Source organism: Schistocerca nitens, chromosome 4, assembly GCF_023898315.1.
Source record: "Schistocerca nitens isolate TAMUIC-IGC-003100 chromosome 4, iqSchNite1.1, whole genome shotgun sequence".
NCBI lineage: Eukaryota > Metazoa > Arthropoda > Insecta > Orthoptera > Acrididae > Schistocerca > Schistocerca nitens.
The window spans coordinates 602,865,848-602,881,610 of record NC_064617.1 but is presented as its reverse complement, the minus strand read 5'-3'; positions in this window follow the sequence as shown (position 1 = coordinate 602,881,610).

Below are 15,763 nucleotides of genomic sequence, written 5' to 3'. Positions count from 1 at the left end.
GAACTTCACTAATTCATACTACATCCAACTTTAACCCATCCATTTCCATTTTTAAATTTTCTAACCTACCTGCCCGATTAAGGGATCTGACATTCCACGCTCCGATACGTAGAACGCCAGTTTTCTTTCTCCTGATAACGACGTCCTCCTGAGTAGTCCCCACCTGGAGATCCGAATGGGCGACTATTTTACCTCTGGAATATTTTACCCAAGAGGACGCCACCATCATTTATCCATACAGTAAAGCTGCATGCCCTCGGGAAAAATTACGGCCGTAGTTTCCCCTTGCTTTCAGCCGTTCGCAGTACCAGCGCAGCAAGGCCGTTTTGGTTAGTGTTACAAGGCCAGATCAGTCAATCATCCAGACTGTTGCCCCTGCAACTACTGAAAAGGCTGCTGCCCCTCTTCAGACCAGAATGACCAATGAAATTCCCGCATTTTCACTCCCAGAGGCCTACAGCTAAAGAAAGGAATGTGTTTTGGCGCCAACCTGTTGGTGCCCCAAAGGAGTGCATTAGCTTGTTGTTTCCTACGAATGTCCTAAGATTCCTATCTGCCTTATATAGATGGACAGCTACAAGCATTTTTGGGACAAAAAAGTTGCAATCTCACACTTATGGAACCCTAACACCTCGCCTGCCAGCGTCTGAAATGAGTATAGAGCCACAAATACCTGTAGCTTTCACAGTGCCTACATAGTGTCAATAGATATATTGCTCTCCTATCAGTAGAGTGGCACCGTCTTTTCTGCACTCTCTGCCCAAGGCTCATTGTTGCCCACTTTGTTGGACCTTTACTGTACTTTACAATGCCCTCACTGCAGAAAAACGTCTTGGGGAAGTAGGTGCAGTGGTCTTCTCATGCAGGATTCCAATGACTCCTCTGCAGCCGACCGAATGATAGCAGCGTTACCTGCTGTCCACATTGTGTTGACTCGCGGTGAGCATCCTTCATCCTGTACAGTACACACAGCAGCTTATGGCGAATGCTGTCTTACCTGGTCGTCAGCATCACCTATCACTACCTGCCTCAAGTTAACGGTGCCCTTGTCCCACCTTTGATCTGCTGTCTGTTTGTGAAATTGCAGCCCAGCCAAACATTATTCTCAAGAAAGTACTTCATGTATTGGCAATCACTATCAGATAATATTTAATAAAAATAAAAGAATACGCTATATATTGGTAATGTGAAAGTCGACGAAACCGTCAGTTTTGCTGTCTTTCATGATCACATAAAAGTAACTACGGTTAAGGCAACTGCCAGACTGAGCTTCATTGGAAGAAACCTCAGGAAATGTTGTCCAACAACAAAGGAAATAACTTAGAGAACACTCGTTCGACCAATACTTGATTACTGCTCGTCAGTATGGGACCTGTATCAGATGGGACTGATAGAGATAATAGAGGAGATCCAAAGAAGAGCAGTGTATTTCGTTACAAGTTTATTTAGTAAGCACGAAAGCATACAGAGATGATCAAAGAACTTCAGTGACAGACGCTGCAAGAGAGTCGTTCTGCATTACAGTATGGTTTATTGTTAAAATTCCAAGAGCACACATTCCTAGAAGAGTGAACAAATATGTTGCTTCCTCCTACCTATATCTCACACAAGACCACGAAGGTAAAATTAAAGAGATTAGAGCCCACACAAAGGCTTACAAGCAATCGTTCTTCCTGCGAGCTATTCGTGCTAGGAACAGGAAAACGTGGGAAGTGACAGTTGTACTCAAGGTAAGCTTCCCCACACACTGCAAGGGGGCGTGCAGAGCATAGATGTCATGTAGATGTAGAAGGTCTGTGTAATTACCCAATGCCAAGACACGCTAGTCACACTGCTCTTCAAATGGTTCATGACCGAAAAGTCAACTCCTCCATGGCCCTAAGTAACACAATGCCCCTTTAAATGCGTTTTACTTGGGAATCTAGCCGAAAAATGGTGAGAAAATGAAACCAAGTATCCCAAATGAAGAGAAAAACACGATATCTGGAATTGCAACGCAGACATAGCAGCCCCAAAATGTAGCATCTGCAGTGATAGCCACTTACTATTCTCTGCAAAATGCGCAGAAAGACTACAAGTGGGACCCAGTGATACCCGAGCCCCATTCAGAACTCTGGACAGCTGTTCCGATCCCTAAATATGAGAAGGAACTAATGGAAGAAATGACAAACAGGGGGTATTCATGTTTGTCACAGCAGTATTGTGGAACCTCTTCCAAGACAGAAAAGAGGAAATAGCAAACGCAATAGGGATGGTCTCAGACAAATTCTTCAGAACGACAGTAAAAGTAACACATACCAGAAAAGAAGTGCACATCACAGTCAGACTGCAAGATCAACACAGAAGTGAATATAAAGACTAGAACAAAAAGAAGCTAGTGCCACACAACAAAGAAGTGGAACAGTTATTTTATATTCACATTGCAATCAGTCTGTAAATATGGTTACATGCCGAGAATTTATAATTTTTTCAGTTAAATGTACAGATGTCAGTAATTTCTACCCATCACCATTTACTCATTACAATAACAAATTCTTCTACAGAATAGGAGTTGCCAAGGAGAAAATTTTTCAGTTTGGTCTCAGATTTTACTTTGCTGTCTAGTCCTCTACAGAGCGATCACGAAAGACGAAGAAGGGATAGAACTGCGACTGAAATTCCTGTTTGACGAAGAGAACTGTCTGAAAAATAAAAAGACATTAATAAACCACACACTAAACAGGAAAAAAAATACACATGTTGGGTCTATCAGAAACATGGACAAAAGACAACGATAGATTCGAACTTATAAAGTATATCTGGCGTGTAAAGCATAGGGCAGACAAAAGTGGAAGAGGCGAAGTTAGCCATCTACACCAAGGTATATATAAAAAAGGGGGGACGCCATTCCGGCCCCTGGCGAGCAAAACATCCCCAGACGTCTATGCGCGTCTTGGCGTCACCTTGAGGACTGTCGTGGCTGTGTACTCAGCAGAACACGGCAGTCTCGGTGTGTATCCAAAGAAAATAACTCGTTTCGTGTCAATCATGAGCAAGGGTCACTGTAACTGCGTCTTGGCAAAGTGCATTAATACTACTCGAAACACAAAAAACGTTATTTATGACGGTTTTCCCAAAGATGAGCACTTACAACATGAATGGATGGTTCACTCAGGTTTATTAGCTTTTGCTCCTGGATATCGTATCTTCATGTCCCATGGATATAGCCGTTATTCTTTTCGTATTCCCGTGGTGTGTTAACTAGTTTAATGTAAGAATATCATATAACTTGCGAGTGAACTCTTACAACAATACGTATGGTGATTTAATAATAACAGTGTAAGTCAAAGTGGCAGTGTGGTGTTCTTGTTATGAACCATGCCTCACTTGCTGAAGGTTGTGAGATCGAATCCAGTCGACTCCTTTAATTTGTATTTTTAAGCTTTACTGAATGGAATTTAGAGGACATTGCCCATGCATTGACTTTAAGAGCTATATTGCCAAATGTACATGCGTCTTTGCAAAAGCAAAAAATGCCTTTGACATGCAAAGCATCATTTCAGAAATGGACGAAGGAACTATGCAGTCTGGCTATTCTCGAAGATGTCCTGTGTTTATTGAAGGTCAAGTCAAACACTCCTACTAATCAAGAGAGACTAGCAGTTTTGACATTTGATGAAATGAATATTGATGGTTGCATATGTTACAATTCATTGGAGCACATAGCGATCAGTCCTCATTCCATTGTTCAATTTTGCATGATCCATGGGTTGTGCTGGTAGTGGAAGCAACCAGTTTATTATGACTGCGACACAATTATGACTAGCAGTTTGCTTCAGAGTATCATTAAGGCAGTTGAAGAATCGGGAATGGATGTTGTAGCTGTGACATGTTACATAGGTGGAAGAAATATAATAATTTGGTTGGAATTGCATGTCTATACAGATGAAACATTTTACTAAATCCAGCAGACTATACTAGCAATGTGTGGATTTGCTTCACTGTACCAGATTTGTTAAAGTTGTCGAGGAACCATTTCGTAGCCAGAGGTATTACGCTGTCTAATGTGTCCAAAATAGCTAAGGCAGCTATAGAGGAATTTTTTAAACATAAAAAGGTGACCTAACGATAAAACACACAACACTGAAGTGTACTTAAATGTAACTGGACGAGCAAGATGGCAGCATGCTTATTTTCATAACAAACAGCTCAGGCCTTGAAGTACGTGCTTCACAGAGACATTGAAAACAATTTTATTGAACTCGTTAACGATGTCTTGAACTCTAGAATTCCGAAAAAATGGATGTTCATTAGTGTGTAGCGTATTTGGAATGAATCTCACAATTCAGGAGAATATTCTGTGGGCCCAAGTAGAATGATGCAGATTCTGGCAAAGTATTCCACACTTTATAACTGTGAACATATACATAAAACACCCGCTTGATATGCACAGTTTGAGAGACAAGAGGGAACTGGTGATGAAAGATCATGAACTTAAACTACAGATAAACCCTTGTCTGTAATTGCCGCAGACGACAAGTTGTCCGAAGTCAGTACTGGCGGCCGATGTCGCCACAGAGCCTCCCCCCTTCCAATGCGGAGCACTGTGTTGTGGGGAGGGAGCTGGTGGTTTACTCCTGTTCATAGTCCCATAGAAATTGTGGGGGGTGGAGGGGTATGCCAGGAGCATTTGTGACATGCAGAATCATCTCCAGTTCTAGTGTCACAGTAGTCATATCATGGTGGAGGTCCATGTCAGAATGGTTGGGGGAGGGGGAGATTGAGCTAGGAGGGTTGAAGAGGTCTGCGATCTGCTCCGATGTTAGCACTCAGGCCAGTTTAAGCCGATGGATGGGTTCAGTTGTGGGTTTGTCCTTCTGCAGTAGTCTGAAAGGCACGAATAAGTATTCATATAACCCTTAGGGGGCTTTAATGGCAGTTTTATCAGTGTCTTAAGTCGTCATTGGTATTTGCAGATATGCTTTTCCACAGTCAATGACGCTGAAAATCGTGGCACCCGATAATGCATGTTCAAAGTCCTAAACGTTGGGTACCGGGTAACGGTCGGTAGTTGTGCACATACTGAGGATTCTGTCGTCTCCGCACATTCAAAAAGTACCATCTTTTTTGTGGGCCATATGTAGAGGTGAAGCCCAGGGGCAGTTTGAGTGGTGGAGAGTGCCCAAGTTGAGCAACTTGCATGCAGTGGTTTTGGCGATTTTCCATTTCTTGGGGCAGAGGCAGCGCACTTGGCGAGAGGAGGGCGATCGCTCTGTTGTTGTGATTCTGTGTACAGTTCCATTAATAATGTCATAGCAGGGAGGAGACTGGGAGATACGGGAGGGGGGGGGGGACTGGACCTGACTGTTGCAGCCACTTGTTTTACAAATACACTGACGGCACTGTCACTTGATTCGCTGGCGTTGACCTTTTCGTTCGTAGTGTTTGTCAAAGGTTGTTGTTTGCTGGTGAAGAGAGGCAGCATCCACGAATACTTAAGCAGCTCAGTGCAACGTTGGATGGTGTCAACAGCTTGTTTGTGATGGTGCCGTGTGTTGCTGGTAGCGTCTGTGGTGTCTGGGGTGAGCAACATTTGGGTTAATGTTTCGTCGAGGTGACAATATTCGTTGTAGTCGCGGGATTTGGCGAAGAATTGTGGGAGTGGAGGTCCTTCTCCACGTCCCGTATGTCTACTAGGTTTGTGCCCTGAGATGGTAGTTGTTCCGTGGTGGTGGTATGTGAGGGGTGAAGAGCCCTAAGTTGTAGCTCTGCCTCTGCTAGTTGGTTTTGATGCTCATGCAGTAGCCTCTGAAGGAATGAGTCTTCCTCCTGTAGCGAGAGACATACTTTCCTTGTATCAATGTACTGTTGGTTGGTTATTGTAACTTGACTCTCGATGGAGAATCACAGCAGTTGGAGCATGTGTGCCACTGAAAAGCAGGTACCACTGTATTGTGGTGGGGCTGGGGCCGATGGTCCTTCAATGGTGCCATTGATGGTGACATTATGTGGTCTGCAGAGCAGTACTCCTTCTCTTAAATTCGGGCAGAGATGCAACTCCGTAGGAATTGGCCCCAATCAGTGGTTCATTGACACTGACGTGAAGAAATTCCATGTGAAATGTTGGGCAATGCTGAGGTCAGTGTTGTAGGAGACAGTTTTGTAAATTGCAATGATCAATCCATTTGTCATTTGTAGTGTAGGTGCCGAATTGGGGGTATCAGAGGATAGAGAGGTATTCAAGATAATACTGATTTCCAACTCCAAGTCCACCAACAAGTGCTGCTTGATGTGACGATCTTGCAAGTAGATCCTGGATTTGTTGCCGACGGGTAGATGAGACAAACTGGTTTGGTTCACAGGGTATGGTGTGTGGCAAACTTTGTTGATGCCACAGCCTCTGATGCCTAGTGAAGGTCGCTGGAGGCGTTTGGGTGTTGGCAGGGCTGCGGAGACTTGCGTGCAGCAGTGCCAAAGTGGGTGTGAAACCAACATCACTGTGTGGTCCACTGTCCATATCCTGTGATGTGAGTGGCCCTGCACTATCTGTAGTTGTTAGCTGTGGGGAAGCATGGAACCAGCAGCCGTGGGTTGATGACCAGCAGTGGAAGCACCAGGCATTATCAGGAAGGCCTGATAACAGTTGGTCGTGGCTTGCTGGGTAGGGAAGTAAGATGGCCACCGCTGCTCCACACTCGACGTGTCAGAGGACCTCAGGTGAAGTCAGTACTGTTTGGTGGCAGTGTCCTGGAGAGGACAAGATGACTGCCACTGCTCTGTGGTTGGCGTGTCGAGTAATCTCAGAAGGGGTCAGTGTCATTCAGAAGCCGTCTGCCGACTCTGCAACACTGACTTTTTCTGTCTTGAGGTTACTCATGCAGGTCAGCATTAATCGCCGTGAGCAAAGCGAGCGCGATTAATAGTTCCACCACAGTTTGGTGACCACCGCTTGCTTGAATGCATTTCACATCAAGAGGTTGTGGTTAGGTTAGGGCACGAGTGTAAATTCAGGGCTAAAAAATGCGTTGACTGCCACAGTCCAGCCATCGATCATTTAAAATCAGCTGTGGACAGAACATCCCAGATTTCCACCACACCTGATGGCAGCACCTTCCAACATTGCTCTACGTTATATGAACAGCATTACAGCACTTGTGAAGTCATCCACAGCGTTTGTGTGTCGCCTTTAACCGAGCAGTAGCTGATGTAGCAACACTACGGCGTCAAGTGCCAGACATCTACTCTCAAGTAGTTTTAAATGGACTATAGTTACTGATTCTTCCATTCCATGCTGTGTTGTAACACCTTGCAGGATGATGCTGTAAAGTACGTAATATGGAGTGAAGTGGTCATTGTATGCTACGTACAATTGTTGGTTGACAGTATTCTATCCATGGGTTCTGTTGTTAACAGGTCAAATGGGAACTATATATTATTACTTTCGATTGTATCACTTAAATGGCTCTGTCTTGCATTCCTGCCCATTATCAGTATCATTTTCTGGAAATTGGGGAGATATCTTAGAATTTAGATTGGTAGGCGTTGGCTGGCTGGTGCATAGTAAAGGCAGTGTAACCATGTCACCATTAGCTTTTCTGTACATATTATGGGAATTTGGATGTTTATGGCATGTATAGTTTGGAAGTGCCGTGCAAACTAGACAAATTAAATCAGTGGCATGACAGATGTATTATAAATGAGGACTATGCAAATGATAATTAAGAGGAAAAATAACTCACTCATTTGGTGAAGGAGCAGATTTTAATGTAGCATCTTCCAGATCAAGATGCAATCCATGGCTGCTTCCTCCTTGTGTCATATTTCTTCGTGGCTTTCAAGTATTCTTCTTGATTCAGATGCCTAATCCTTATAAATGTTCTTGTTCTCACATAAAGAGTAGTAACTGTGTCATGAACCTTGGGGAAACTTTAGTTTCAAAATAGAGCACAGGAATTTTATGGCATTTTTTTGTTTGACACTCCATTTCCACTAAAAGCAGCCTATTATTTTTCAACTGCGTCACTTTCTTTTGCTTTGCTTGCGTTTCAAAGTAAAGACCACCACGAAATATAATTGAGATCCAGTCTGCATTAGGCTCTCCTACTTCACATTTTGCTGCTGACACCTTGCTAACAAGTTGCACAGACATAATTGCGAGAGAACTCTGAAACAATGGTTTATTAAGTGAGGAATTGAAGAAAACTACTGTCAGTAGCTTCCTGAAAAGCACATCCTCGGCCCAGAATAAATGTGTAATGTCTTCAGTTATGTTGTTCCTCAACCCATAGAATTTCTCGTTTTAGCAGTTATCGATGGCCCATAAAATTTAAATACTTTCAATAAAAAAGTCTGTAGCTAGTGGAGTAACATGGTAGATAATGAAGTTTTGCATAATAAAGTTATGGCAAACTACTATCCTCTTTGCGTGCTAGCATTTGTGAATTTTTTTTTTCGATATCTCAACTCGTTTATGAAATATGAGGAATGTTGTGGGTATTTTACTTTGGTTTTTTTGCTGGCGCAGCGCGATCGCAAATGAGTGTGCCACATCAGATGAGTTTTCTTGAGATTAAAACACATAGAGACTTCCACCAAAATATAAAGAAAAATTCAATATGTTAGCTAAATTTTATACGCAGCAACGTATTATGTAATTTGCATCAAAAGCAAAATCACAGCGGCCCCTATTTTTCATTGCAAACTTTTTCGAATTTCGCGCAGTGCCCTACTTCCATGTAAATATGACAATAACTAAGATCATTAATGAAATGATTGACACATCATCATGAAACTGACAGACAAAGCTATAAGTAACGCAAAAATGATTTTTTTTACCTAAAATTGCTTGGGAAAGATCACAGGGTGTGCGCCTCGATTTAGTCATCTGCAACAGGCCGAAGGGTGGCAAAAACTGTGGGCCTCCCCTTTCGAACAAACAAATGGACTCGCCCAGGATTTTTTACAAAAATTGTCACTGCGCATCGGACACCGTATCCTGTGTGTATTCTATGCAGGTTTATGAGACTGGACAACAGGACACCGAGTGAAGAAGTATACGAAATCGTAAGAATAACCTGACTTCAGACACATTTAGTAAATTTGAGGGCAAGATACGGCAAACGAATATTCCAAGTCCGTCCGGACTTAAGAGACATATTAACGATCAGCATAACAAAAATTTAAGAAAAAGAAACACAAGCACATACACCCAAAACGAACATTACGGTACCCAAAACACAAAGCAAATTTTCCGAGAACTAACATTCGCAATATTGCCTCTAACAGAAACTGATGAAACAGCACCACATTAGACGAAAGAGAAATAAGACAGTACAATAGTAAGATATAGAAAATAACAAATATTGTAATAACTGGACACTGCACAGACCACTGGCAAATGTAACAGTTTAGACTGTAAGAACAGAAACATGTAGCAATCAGTCACTGCACACAGTAGTACGATTTGTTAACACTAGACATAAGTATTTTAGTCAACAAAGTTAAAATGTTAAATTAAAGGTTTTAACTTTTATGTATCCCTCTGTGATTTTGTGAATGTGTATGCCAATGTAACAGAAAGTTAAATTATAATGAAATAAATGAATGTAAAAAGTTCTACAGCTGAATAGACACGAAAATGTTCTCAAGCAGCCTGTCATTTTCCCCTCAGAGATGAGAGTGGGAAAAGAAAAAGAAACGCTCTACCAGTCAGAAACCTACGAGAGATTGTAGCATTCACTTTGGTATTCACCACCCTCTCACTACTTCTAGACTCCTCATCAACTGAAGACTCATCGAGACCTCATACACTGAGAAGATCGGCAGTGCTGCTGAAGCCTTGAAATTCTCCAAAAGCTTCAATGAGAACATCAGTTCACACACTAGTGCATTAGAAAGCAAAAGTCATGAATAGTCATCAACTCACAGATTCCACATCTTACTGCAAACTTCCCAAATGGGAATAACGCAATCTGTGTTAGGGGACTTCAGTGTCAGAGGCCTGCTAATGCTGAAGCACCCCACGTACTGTAGGCCAAATCTCTTCCTCCGCGCTATCTTGCGTCACTAGCGATTTGGGACACTTCTGTAGGGTTGAATAGGCTACACACACCAGATGGCCCCTTGTGGTTCACACCCATCCCTCTTTCCTATCACCTGGAAGACCTGTAAGGGCTGCTCATCACACTCAGCAATGCTGCATAAGCAGTGATGACTCCAAAGAATACCAGGTCCCAACGTGACATTAACCACAGCAGAAGATGCTGCATCAGAAGATACCATACTGGTGTTCATCCCTAAGGATGCAGAAAGTGACAAGCCAATGTATAAGGTTAAGCTAGCGACAAGAACTCCTGCAACACCTCTGGTCGAGACTCCAGGGGCTTCACCCTTGTAAGGTTGGGGAGAGACACACCATAATGGGTTGAACATACAATGTGGTTTTCCAAGTGTTTGAGATTCTTGCAAAAGTAAAATTTTGTGATATTATTTGTAGATAACATTTGTCAGAACAAAGATGCATTAATTATTGTATTACAAAGTATGCAACTAGTATGAAACTTCAAACAAATCTTCAGAAAGCTGACAAAGCTGTTATCTCAACAGCAGCATCAGAACAGCGTGAGACTGTGAGGGATTTCAAACAATGCTACAGCAAGTGATGGGAGTGTTATTCCTTTCATGTTGACACAGTGCTGCACTTCACCTTTCTTCATGTGCTGTGATGTTGGAAACCTGTTTCAGCTACAGTAATAGCATTTTTGGCGTAATAAATCCGGTATCAACAAACAGTTTTGACATTTATTAAATTTTTAACCAGATTGTTTTCACTTGTAGTGAGGTTTGGTGCAATGTAAAATGATTCAGAGAGAGAGAGGGAGAGAAGGTCATTTATTATTCACTCTATGAAAGTCCATGAATCATGAATCTTTCCGTCAGTGGGATGGCTTGTGTGCCTTAGCAATAAAGATATCTGTAGCGTAGGTGCAACCACAATTGAGGGGCATCTGCTGAGAGGCCTGACAAAAATGTGGTTCCTGAAGAGGGGCATCAGCCTTTTCAATAGTTGCAGGGACAACAGTCTGGATAATTGACTGATATGGCCTTGTAACATCGACCGAAACGGGCTTGTTATGCTGGTACAGCAAACGGCTGACACCCAGAGGAAACCACAGTCACAATTTTTCCCAATCGTACACAGCCCACTGTACGGTTAAATGATGATGGTGTCCTCTTGGGTAAAATATTCCAGAGGTGAAATAGTCCCCCATTTGGATCCCTGGGAGGGGATTACTCAATAGAATGTTGTCATCAGGAGAAACAAACTGGCATTCTATGGGTCAGAGGGTGGAATGTTAGATCCCTTAATTGGGTAGGTAGATTAGAAAATATAAAAGGGAAAATGGGTAGGTTGAAGTTCAATATAGTGGGAGTTAGTGAAGTTCGGTGACAGGAGGAACAGGACTTCTGGACAGGTGGATACAGGATTATAAATACAAAGTCAAATAGGGCAATGTAGCAGTAGGTTTAATAATGAAAAAGAAAATAGGAATATAGGTAAGCTACTATGAACAGCATAATGAACGAATTATTGTATTCAAGACACAGACAAAGTGATGAAGAGATTGAAGAAATGTATGATAAATAAAATATATTATTAAGATAGTTTAAAGAGACAAAAATTTAATTTTGAGGGGGACTGGAATTCGATAGTGGGGAAAGGAAGAGAAGGAAAAATAGTAGGTGAATGTGGACTGGGGGAAAGGAATGAAAGAGGGAGCCACCTGGCAGAATTTTGCACAGAGCGTAAATTAATCGTCGCTAACACTTGGTTAAAGAATCGCAAAGGAAGGTTATACATGTGGAAGAGACCTGGAGACACTGGAATATTTCAGATTTATTATATAATGGTTTAACAGAATTTTAGGAACCAGTTTTTAAATTTTAAGACTTTTCCAGGGGCTGGTGTGCATTCTGACCACAATTTATTGGTTGTCAACTATAGAGTTATGGGACCTGGATAAGTCGACAGAACCAGAGCTTGTTGAGAGTTCCAGAAGGAGCATTAGGCAACAACTGATTAGAGGAAGAGAAATGAATACAGTAGAAGATGAATGGGTATCTTCACGAGATGAAATAGTGAAGGCAGCTGAGCATCAGAAGGTAAAAAGACAAGATGTAGTAGAAATCCTTGGGTAACACAAGAGATATTGAAATTAATTGATGAAAGAAGAAAATTTGAAAAATGGAGCAAATGAAGCAGGGAAACAGAATATAAACATCTAAAAAACTAGATTGATAGGAGGTGCAAAATTGTCTAAGTAGGTATGGTGCAGGACAAATGTAAGGATTTAGAAGCATATTTCACTAGGGAGAAGATAGACACTGCTTATAGGAAAATTAAAGAGGCCTTTGTGGAAAAGAGAATCAGATGAATGACTGTCAAGAGATCATATGTAACAACAGTCTTAAGCAAAGAATGGAAAGCTGAAAGGTGGAAGGAGTATATAGAGTGTCTATACAAGAGAGATGAACTTAAAGGCAATATTATAGAAAGTGAAATGAACGTAGATGAAGATGAGATGGGAGATATGATACTGCGAGAAGAATTTGACAGAGCTCTGAAAAATGTAAGTCAAAACAATGCTCTTGTGATAGACAGTTAGTTAGTTAGTTATAGTTAGTTAGTTGGCCACATGTTCCATTGATCAATTGCATGGTACAGAAGCTGTTATGATGTGGAATATGTCAAGTGCACAAGAAATGCATATATGATACAAGATTTTTAATATATATATATATATATATATATATATATATATATATATATATATATATATATATACACTCCTGGAAATGGAAAAAAGAACACATTGACACCGGTGTGTCAGACCCACCATACTTGCTCCGGACACTGCGAGAGGGCTGTACAAGCAATGATCACACGCACGGCACAGCGGACACACCAGGAACCGCGGTGTTGGCCGTCAAATGGCGCTAGCTGCGCAGCATTTGTGCACCGCCGCCGTCAGTGTCAGCCAGTTTGCCGTGGCATACGGAGCTCCATCGCAGTCTTTAACACTGGTAGCATGCCGCGACAGCGTGGACGTGAACCGTATGTGCAGTTGACGGACATTGAGCGAGGGCGTATAGTGGGCATGCGGGAGGCCGGGTGGACGTACCGCTGAATTGCTCAACACGTGGGGCGTGAGGTCTCCACAGTACATCGATGTTGTCGCCAGTGGTCGGCGGACGGTGCACGTGCCCGTCGACCTGGGACCGGACCGCAGCGACGCACGGATGCACGCCAAGACCGTAGGATCCTACGCAGTGCCGTAGGGGACCGCACCGCCACTTCCCAGCAAATTAGGGACACCGTTGCTCCTGGGGTATCGGCGAGGACCATTCGCAACCGTCTCCATGAAGCTGGGCTACGGTCCCACACACCGTTAGGCCGTCTTCCGCTCACGCCCCAACATCGTGCAGCCCGCCTCCAGTGGTGTCGCGACAGGCGTGAATGGAGGGACGAATGGAGACGTGTCGTCTTCAGCGATGAGAGTCGCTTCTGCCTTGGTGCCAATGATGGTCGTATGCGTGTTTGGCGCCATGCAGGTGAGCGCCACAATCAGGACTGCATACGACCGAGGCACACAGGGCCAACACCCGGCATCATGGTGTGGGGAGCGATCTCCTACACTGGCCGTACACCACTGGTGATCGTCGAGGGGACACTGAATAGTGCACGGTACATCCAAACCGTCATCGAACCCATCGTTCTACCATTCCTAGACCGGCAAGGGGACTTGCTGTTCCAACAGGACAATGCACGTCCGCATGTATCCCGCGCCACCCAACGTGCTCTAGAAGGTGTAAGTCAACTACCCTGGCCAGCAAGATCTCCGGATCTGTCCCCCATTAAGCATGTTTGGGACTGGATGAAGCGTCGTCTCACGCGGTCTGCACGTCCAGCACGAACGCTGGTCCAACTGAGGCGCCAGGTGGAAATGGCATGGCAAGCTGTTCCACAGGACTACATCCAGCATCTCTACGATCGTCTCCATGGGAGAATAGCAGCCTGCATTGCTGCGAAAGGTGGATATACACTGTACTAGTGCCGACATTGTGCATGCTCTGTTGCCTGTGTCTATGTGCCTGTGGTTCTGTCAGTGTGATCATGTGATGTATCTGACCCCAGGAATGTGTCAATAAAGTTTCCCCTTCCTGGGACAATGAATTCACGGTGTTCTTATTTCAATTTCCAGGAGTATATATATATATATATGTGTGTGTGTGTGTGTGTGTGTGTGTGTGTGTGTGTGTGTGTGTATACAGGGTGTCCCAGCTATCTTGTCAACCCTAAATATCTCTGGAAGAATAACAGCTATTGGAAAACGACTTTCACTGGTATCAATGTAGGGCTTGGGCCCATGAATGTACATATTTGGAAACATTCTAAAACGAAAGCGTATGTGTTTATTAACACAAACTTATGTTTTTTTAAATGGACCTCCTATATTTTTTCTTCAGCAATCCGTAGCATGACAAAGCACATACACAATGGCGTTGATTGCATCGCAATATTCCCATTACATCCCGAGATATTAAGACGCGGAGTTGACGCTTGAAACACCCGACATGCGCTGTTAGCGCACGTCCTGAGGCTCAGGCGTGAACCCCATGCTGCCCGTTATCGCGATGTGATCGACATGCGTAATCACACTTCCATACTTATCAAGAGGTCCGAAACGAATAATAAGGTCTGCTGCAATCCTGCATTAACGTCCTACATTCCAGCAGGTCTTTATCCCATAAGCTAGGGGTGATGCGGTTCTGTAACATATCTGTGTACCGCAACGTTAGTCACAAAGTTAACTTCGCTTATCGTTAATCCGTTACTAAAAAGGTAATGCCGTTCAACGTTAAAACTTTACTTTACTGTAGATCAAGCGCAAGTGACAGTTGATCTTTCACTCGTAATAGTAAAATTCATGTTGATGGTTTTAGTGAAACGAGCAAGTGTACTAAAAGTTTTACCGTTGTTTAGGTAAAAATGTTTTGATTTGGGAAGTTCAGGTAGGACATAGAAGATGAATGTAAACATGGTTAACCAGTTAGTTTTATTATCACATAATTATCAATGTTATGTTTATCTAATGCGTTAAACAACAAATTGTTGCAAACAAATGTTTCTTAACATCACTGGGTAAAATGGCCCTTTGTAGAAACTTCCACTGTGATACCAGCACTACATACTAAATATAGCGTTCACATCTCATGCTCAAAGTGATGCCCATTGGCTTGCATACATAGGGCCACTCTGCGGATGAAGGATGCCCTACTTCGTGCTACTGTTTCCTCTTTGATGGCTATACAAGCATCAATAATGCGTTGCTTCATGTCCTCTGGTGTTGTTGGTTCATGCTGGTAAACAGCATCCTTCACTGCTCCCCAAAGAAAATAATCCAGCGGTGTAAGGTCCGGAGATCGGGCAGGCCACCTAACTGGGCCACCTCGTCCAATCCACCTACCAGGGAACTTACGGTTCAGAAGTCGTCGTGCTCGTAAGGCGTTATGTGCAGGGCATCCGTCATGCTGATACCACATGACCATTCCCCGGTTCAGAGGTACGGTGTCCAAGAGAACAGGAAGATTGTGTCTTATAAATCTGGAGTATTGTCTGCCATTTTGGATGCCATTTATAAAGAAAGGTCCGATAATGGTATATCCAATAATCCCACACCAAACATTAACTTTCCACGGACGTTGATGCTCTACCTGACGGAGC